Genomic DNA, 8,535 nt, shown 5'->3' with positions numbered 1-8,535 from the left:
CATGTAATACATAAACTAAGCAACCCAGTACTCTATTTTTGAAGTGAACCTCCAATTCAAAATCCAAAACGGACAAATTGAAATTGGTGTTAAAAAAATCTATGGTTTACATGATTTTCATCATAAACATTAGGTCTGTTGGTGAACCTTTCCTTCTTCAGGAATTTATAATAAATTAGTATTTATTGTCATGTAATACTTCACTAATAATTTATTAAAGAGAATTATAATTTTGTATTTATCTTTAATAAACTAATTTCAATGAGCAGTTTTGTTGCTCAACTAATTCCATGAGCAATATTAAGGAAGTTGTTTTTAGGTACAATACAATTTGCCTCTCATTTCTCAGAGGTATAACGTTGGGTTAATAGCCTTCAGGTTTTTAAATGTATATCCAGTGTGAAAATACTGTAATACTGCATCCTGTTACAAGATGGCACAAGTCAGCCTTTTTTTTTTTGAAAAAAAAAATTGAATATTGTATATTAACATGAGCTTTACTGAAAAATAATGAAGATTAGAAATGTAATGTTATTTTCTTGTTATAACCTTTATTACCCAAAATGAAAACATATATGAAGTATTGAATAGCTTTTCCATATTGCATGTTATGTAGTGACAAAACCTTTGCAAGAGGAGTTATAATTTAGCTCATTACTGATCACTGAGGCTATGTAATTAACCTTTGACATAAAAATTGTACTTTAAAAATATTCAGTATCAAATATAATCAAGTTTTCTTTATTTTCAGTAATAAAGCAATTAAAAATCTAAAGTAAAAGTTTTTTGAACATTCTAATTATCAGCTCAACACGTGTATATATGAGCTTTATGGTTAAAATTAGAAATATTGGTATGTTAAAAATGCACAACAGTTTATTAAAAATGGCACCACTTTAGTTCTGTCTAATTAATTATTGTGCAGTTTTAATGATGCTATGTTTCATACTGCTTAAAAGCTGCAGCATTTACAACATATTAAAGTTTGGAGATGGCCTGAAACTTTCATAATTTACAAAGTGGGTTCCTCATCATCAACTTTACCATCATTGTGGTAGTATGTGAGTGCTAGTCTTCTTATGATATCATGCAGGATTAGTTTGTACATTATTCAGCTTAGTAGGATTTATATGTGGTAAGGCCTTCAAAATCTAAACCACAGGTAAAACCATTTTTATCACCAAATAGATTTGAAAACAACATAAAGGTAGATTACTCATCTAACTTTTGCATACTCCTTTTATAACCTGATCCTCCTCTCATCAAGGTGCCAGACATGTGGTCAACACAAAGACATTCTGTACTCAATTTTAATTTTCATATTTGTAGACTTTTTACAGATGGTAAGATAACTGAAATACATGTGAGATGTTGTAAAATGTTATGAACAGTGAAATGGGTCATTTATTCTCTAAAACCACATTAACTATGAATACATAATATACTGATGTTGTTAATGAAAGAATTAAAGAATGAGATTAAAAGTACATATTTCAAATTCTCCAGGAGAGTAACTGATTTACAAGGTTCAATAATGCATACTTTTAACAACTGTATAAGGTTTACACTTATAAGCAGAATGGAACAGGTTTGTTTCCTCTATTTATTTATCCAAGTCTTATGCGTAGGGTATCTCAAGATTAAATGAATGCACTTTGACCAGACTTACACAACAGGTATTGCATACAGAGTTACAGCCTTGATTAATTTTTAAGGTTATGATTTTTATTACAAATATTATGCTTATTGTAGGGGGTGTGGGTCTTTCATAAACACACTATTCTCTTGTTAATTTTTGGTCTGCAGTACAAAAATTTATTATTTTTAAACATACACTCATTATATTATCTTGTTGTTCTTCCATTAGGCTGGTAATTAAATGGTGTACACTAAATGACTTGTTCCAAAACCTAAAAAAAATTACTATATTTAATTTTATTAAACAATAAAGCATATCATTGTGCAATAACCTTTCACTTTATTTCTCAGTGGTTTTATAAGTTTGTATTATATGTGAAAACACCAATTTTATTTCCTTTAACTTGCCAAAGTCTTAATTTCTTGAAATAACTTTGAAGGTATTTATTTTGTTTTCAAGTTTAGAAAACTACAGTACAAGTATTTTCTTTTAATGGCCTGACATGGCCAGGTGGTTAGGGCACTTAGCTCACAGTCTGACGGTCACAGGTTCAAATCTCTGTTTCACCAAACATTTTTCCCATTTCAGCCATGGAGGACCATGTATTGCTATGGTCAGTTTCACAGTTTGTTGGTAAAAAATAGACTGAGTTGGCTGTGATAATTAACTGCCTTCCCTCTACTGTTTCATTGCTAAATTAGGGATTGATAAGTGCAGATCACCCTTGTATAGGTTTGCCTGAAATTCAGAAACAAACAATTTTATTTGAATTAGAATGCAAACTTATATTTGACAATTTAAGTTTAATATCTTGTTTTTAGTAAATCCTTAACTTCAGTAAAAGAATTGTCACTCATTTTGATTTAAACTTGGTTAAAAAGAAACATGGTTATTCTGCTTAACTTCTATGATTTTTACTAATCAAAGTGTTATATTTTGTCAGGCATAACTAGACAATAAAGGTTAACAAATGCTTCATCTTGGAACCTAAAAATGCTTTGCAATTCAATTTTACAATTATTAGATAATTCTTATGCATCACTTGCATAATGTACACATTTATAAAGGTTGTGTCTTATTAACTCATTATACTGTTTTACATCTCATATTAGCTCAGCCTTGGTTTATTTCCTGATGAAATTTATTTCCCAGGTTATATAAAATAAGTACTTATAACAAGCAAAAAAATTATAAACTTGTAATAAGTAAACTGAAGAGTATACAATGGCTCTAATCTATTGCAAAAAAGTACAACAAAGAGCAACTGTACAGGTATTCTTCATTGCAAAAATTGAAAGATGTTCATCTTTTTCTTATTTTCAGAATTTAAAAGTAATTTTGTAATTCTGATTCCACTGTAGCTACATTTTTTGACTTAGCACATTACTACTAAGACTAGGATATGGTAATGTGAGAGGTAGCAAGAGTGCTCAAATACAAATTGCAGCCCTTATTTTACTGTTTCTATTAAAAAAAAAAAAGCTATGCCAGTAATAAGTAGTAGTTTTGCAGTGTTTAAGCCAACTTATAAACTGTCATTTGATTTTGGTACTAGTAAGCTTATAATTCTAATAGGAATGTAACATACAAAGTTAAATGACCCGTAACTGTTGAGAACCCTTCAGAAATAACCTAAATTTCAAGTGCAATTTATGTTAAATAGCATATGCATCTTAGATAAAACAATTAAATTTTGAAAAGTAGATCTTGGATAAAGTAATATGTGTATTACTCCATGTTTCTTGTCATAGAATAATATTCTAAACAGCAAGATAAAGTATTTATCCATTTGTTTAGATTTCATCCAAGAGATCATCTCAGATTTTTTTTTTTTTCTGGCCTCGCAAGAAGGGTCACTTGGCCATTTCTTACACACATTCTCTATAATCCATTACCCATTTACACTCGTCCCTAAGACGTTCCCAGCAACTGTCAGCTGCAAAGTCTCTTCGTTAATTTGGAGATGACTTAAGAAGGTCGAAACGTTGTTCTCTATTTTAATAAAGGTTTAAATACCCACATCAGCCATCTTGAGATACATTTTTACTTCAAGTGGGTTTGTCGTCATCACGTCACTACCTCGCTTATTCCAACTTTTTTATTAACAGGAGGAGAAAAGAAACGAGCAATTCATTTGATACTTACTTTGGGGAGTTTTCTCAAGATGCAATGAAAACGATATACACTCCTGGTCACAATAAAAACAAAGCACAGTAGAAGAAAAATGCACAAGCTCTCGTTGTTTGAAGTGTAAGCTTTGTACAATTTCTGTGTTCCTACTTCCCTTATGGTCGCCTCGGTAAGGCCAGATGGTTAAGGCACTCGACTCGTAATTTGAGGATAGCAGGTTCAAATACCTCTCACACCAAACATGCTCGCCCTTTCAGCCATGGGGGCATTATAATGTTATGATCAATCCCACTATTTGTCGGTACAAGAGTTGGCGGTGGGAGATGTCAAAATCAGATGGCAGAAAAGGGCTGTCAAAATCATTGGTGATCTGAACATAGTTGGTATGTTCTGGGGGAAGCAAGTTGACCTACATAACAGTCAGTCTCCCGGCAGATAATACAGAGTAAATCTAAAGATGAATCATTAGGACCTATATAATGTGTGACTGTATTAGTCAAAGACATGACATCCGAAGTGACAACACGAGCTTTGGAATTCAATATGTAAATTGAAAATCAAACACAACATGTGAAGGAAAAACAATTTGAAAAACTTAGAACGTACTTATCTGAAAAGCCGTGAGCTTTGATAGAATATTTGTAACAAATTCCACTTTGGAAGAAAACACTACTAATAAAAATCACGAAGTTGAATGCATTTAAAGAATACACACAAACACATCTTGTCACAGAACTACCAAACGAGAACTGATAGTTCGATAAAATCGAATAGAGGGAGACACATGCATCAAAACACTGAAATGTCCCATGATGTCGTCAAGGGCGTGTTGTCGGCGTATGGGACAGTACGTAAAATAGAACATCAGGCGCAACACTCGCGCCCGTCTGTATGCACTGGGAACCTGCGTGTCTGCATGGACATGTGGACGCCAGATACAAACTTTGTGTTGGTGAACGGTTTCAGGGTAATGTGCAACTACCCAGGCATGCGACGTCTGTGTCGATGTTGTGGCCTCGAGGGCCACCTCTTGGCAGAGTGCCAGACCCCGCGGTGCGGGACGTGTCTAGTCTATGGACATATCGACAGTGTCTGCATTGTCAAGTGCAGTGTTTGTGGTGCTGGCTGTGGGGCCACCAACTGTTTCGCGGCCCAAGAGGGCGGGGGCGGCAGCTCCTCACTACTGTGTCGTTCAATGCAACTGTGGGTGGGGTTCACGAGGGGGGCAGCTGTGGCGTCCGGGGAGGTGTGTCCCAGTCCCCTATGGAGGATCGCGTCTCGCCCACCCAGTTCGTGGGGGTTACGTCCTCTGGGGAGGAGGGAGGCGCTTCGGGTGCTGTTCGGGTGGAGGGGGCCTCTGAGGAGGCTTTGGCACATCCTTCGGGTCTGAGTTTGGACGACGCCCATGTGGAGGTTCAGGACTGCCCAGATGGCCCTGAGGTGTCCCGTGTCTCCCTGGAGGTTCAGGCCTCCTTGTCAGATGGTGTGGGGGTTGGGAGCTGTGTGGGCGCCCACGATCCAGCCACCCCTGTAAGTGTAGGTGTGGGTCCCCTGAGGAGGGTCCTGACTCCCTGTCTGTGTTTGGGAGAGTTCCTCTGAGGAGTGTCCTGCCCCCTGTTTGGGTTGGGTCAGTGGGGGTTGTTGGGGACTCCGAGGAGCCCCTGGCTGCCCCTGCTTGCACTGCTGAGGCTGGGGGTTCTGAGGGACCCTTGGCACTGGCCCTGGGTATGGCGCAGACCACAACACTGGACGAGCTGCTGTCACCTAGCTCGTTTGCCAGTTTCTTGGACTTCCCCAGTCTTCCCTGCCTCTCTGGCCTGAGTGAGGACAGTGGGGAGATGCAGGGCCTTGCAGCCCCGTTATGTTGCCGGACTTCGGTCCGGATGTCCCTCGTGTGCAGCAGAGGTGGTCAGATATTAGCGGCCGCTGCTGCAAAGAGGGGGTAGGGTCAGGTAGCCTCAAGAGGCTGCACGTCCCCTGCCTCCGTCAACTTTGTCGAAGCATCATCATCACTGAGTTCTCCCCTCTGATTGGTTGATGGGTTTTTTCCTGCCTTACTCTTAACATCCGGGAATACGTAGCATTGCTAAGCAATTCTACCCATTCTCCCTGTTCAATCGCTTTGCAATTGACGCTATTGTTTTGCAGGAGACCCATTTTGCTTCTCGGAGGGACCATTTTCCTTTTTCATCCTGTTACCCTGTCCATGCCTTCTGGTCGTTTGGCACTACACGTTCGCGTGGGGTGGGGATCCTCTTCCACCCGCATTTTAATAGGACCATCCTCGCATCGCATAGTGATGCTGAGGGGTGGATGGTGTACATTGATGTTGTCGCTGGGGTCGTAACATTCGGCTTATCAATGTCTATGCACCTGTCCAGTCTGGAGAGCAGGAGACCTAATTTCTAGAGCTTGGATAGGTTCATGGTTACACAGGCCGATATCATCCTTGGTGGTGCCTTCAGTAGCATTTTGGATTCTCCCTTCGACAAGATTGGGGGTGATCCTCTTTCTGGTGATTGGTATACGTGGTCTCTGGATGCAGTGCTGTCGGATTTCGACTTTTCCATTGTCTGGCGGGGACTGTATGGATCTGCTTTTGTGGCTAGCTGGACCGGTCAGAGCATTTCTTATCACCTTGACAGGTTCTATGTGACACCTGGTCTTCGGCAGAGTCCCGGCGGGGTTGCTGTTCATCGGGTTGGGGATGCCTCGTTTTTCGTGTCTGACCATCGAGTGTTTCTCACCACATTCCGGGATTTTGTCCCCGTTTTTCTGGGCCCCGGTGTGTACGGCGGCTAAACGTCTCTACCTTGCCGAGGATGGGGTTGGAGACGCTTTGCTTGCCCTTGTTTGGGGGCTCTGTTCTGTCGAGACCGTCACCAGATCTTGGTGGGCGGGTCTCAAGGAGGCCTGTGCCTCCTTGCTGAGGCAAGCTGACGTGTGGCTTTTGTGGGCCCGCTGCCTGGCCTTGCAGGGCAAGCAGGACATCTTGGCTGCCTTGCTTCATGGCAGACCGACGGATCGCTGGGTCATCTCAAACATTGAGACACTCCATAGTGAAATAGATTTGGACTGTTCTAAGCTGTTCCATGCAGCGAGCGTCTCTAGTCTGATCAAGTCACTCGATCCCAGAACTGCCACCAGGGTTCTGCTGTGCAAGGCACGGGAGATGGCTAAGACCAGACACATCTGCAGTCTGGTGTTGGAGAATGGTCAATCGTCATCTGATATCTCCGACATTCTGGACACGTGCCTCGGCTACTATCGCCGTTTATTTTCAGCGTCACCCGTGGATGAGGGGTTGTGGGATGACATTACTCGGTTTTTGCCCTCCCTCGACCCTTCTTTTCACGAACAGCTGGCGAAACCAGTCTCCTTGGGTGAGTGTTGGTCGGACATTTGGTCCATGCCGCTTGGTAAGTGTCCTGGGCCAGATGGGCCGCCGGTGAAATTTTACAGCCATGTGTGGCATGTCGTTGGACCCTCCTTCGTCCAACTTTTTAACAACTGTCTGGCTGCAGGGTCTCTGCCACCAGGAATGCTGGATGGGCTAATTACACTTATCTGTAAGGATCCCAGCCAGTCTGAAGATCTTTCCTCGTGGCGACCCATTTCTCTTCTGAACGTGGATGCAAAGATTATTTCTAAAGTCCTGTATGCCCGTTTGGGTGCAGTCATGCCTTCCTTGGTCTGCTGCACTTAGACTTGTGGCGTGCAGGGCAGAAGTATCCAACAAAATCTGGTGCTTCTCAGGGACCTGTTCCATTACATCATGGATCAGTATATCCCTGCAGTCTTTGGGTCCCTCAATCAGAGCAAAGCTTTTGATCGAGTCCACCATGGATTTCTGTGGTTCGTTCTGGGGAGGTGTGGCCTTCCTCCAGTTTTGTACGCTACATGCAAGCCTTGTACACGACTGCTTCGAGCAGGCTCTTGGTTAACGGGTACCTGACGTCCTCCTTTCCCATCTTGCAGGAGGTTCGTCAGGGCTGCTCAATGTCCCCAACACTTTACGTGTTTGGTTATCGAGTGCCTGCTCTCTCATCTGTACCAGTCGCTCTCGGTGCGTGAACTCTAGATGCCAGGGGGTTCGTGCGTGACGTATGTTGCGCATGCAGACGATGTGAACCTGTTCCTTGAGAACTTTACATCCTTAGGTTCAGCACTGGCCATCGTCCATTGTTACTCTTGGGCCAGTGCTGCCAAGCTGAATGTCCTCAAGTCTTGTGTGCAGGGGTTTGGCAAATGGGCCTCGTCTGCCGACTCCCCATTTGGTCTGGATTGAACCCCCTCTCCTATCACCTGCTTCGGGTTCGTTTTCTCGTGGGCCCTGGGGTGCTTGGGAGGGGGTGGTTCAGTGGTGCATGATTACCGCTACTGCCCTGTCAACCTGTTTGACAGGTTGGAGGTGGTGCAGAGGAGGATCCTCCCCTTGGTCTGGTACCTGGGGGCTGTCCTTCCTCTGCACTGCACGAGCCATCGAATGCCATGTCTTTGCCTTCCTATGGGGCAGCAAGCCAGAGGCAGTGTCTCAGCCCTCCTTGATGCTGCTGCCTCGTAGGGGTGGTCTGGGCATCCCATGTCTCTGGACCCAGTGTCTTTCCCTTCTTCTGTCTGTTTCCTTTTGCTGTCTGTCTTTGGAGGGTCACCCCTGTTTCCACCTCGTGAGATTAGTTATATTTTAGTTATATTCCTATATTATCAGTATTGTTACAATTGAGATTAAATATCTATATATCCAAAAATGTTACACAAATACACAG

General features: G+C 42.1%; 1 long non-coding RNA gene across 1 annotated transcript; it reads right to left on the bottom strand.

Moving 5' to 3' along the window:
- Window positions 1-1,955: 1,955 nt before the first annotated feature.
- Window positions 1,956-4,914, bottom strand: LOC143224228 (uncharacterized). Its single transcript, XR_013013282.1, has 2 exons — window positions 3,785-4,914; window positions 1,956-2,377 (listed from the first exon to the last, which is right to left on the bottom strand). It is a non-coding gene; the product is annotated as an uncharacterized LOC143224228 (long non-coding RNA).
- Window positions 4,915-8,535: the final 3,621 nt, after the last annotated feature.

The sequence above is a fragment of the Tachypleus tridentatus genome, chromosome 1 (assembly GCF_004210375.1).
Source record: "Tachypleus tridentatus isolate NWPU-2018 chromosome 1, ASM421037v1, whole genome shotgun sequence".
NCBI lineage: Eukaryota > Metazoa > Arthropoda > Merostomata > Xiphosura > Limulidae > Tachypleus > Tachypleus tridentatus.
Note: the sequence above shows the minus strand (reverse complement) of the source record. Positions and strands in the feature narration are given on the sequence as shown.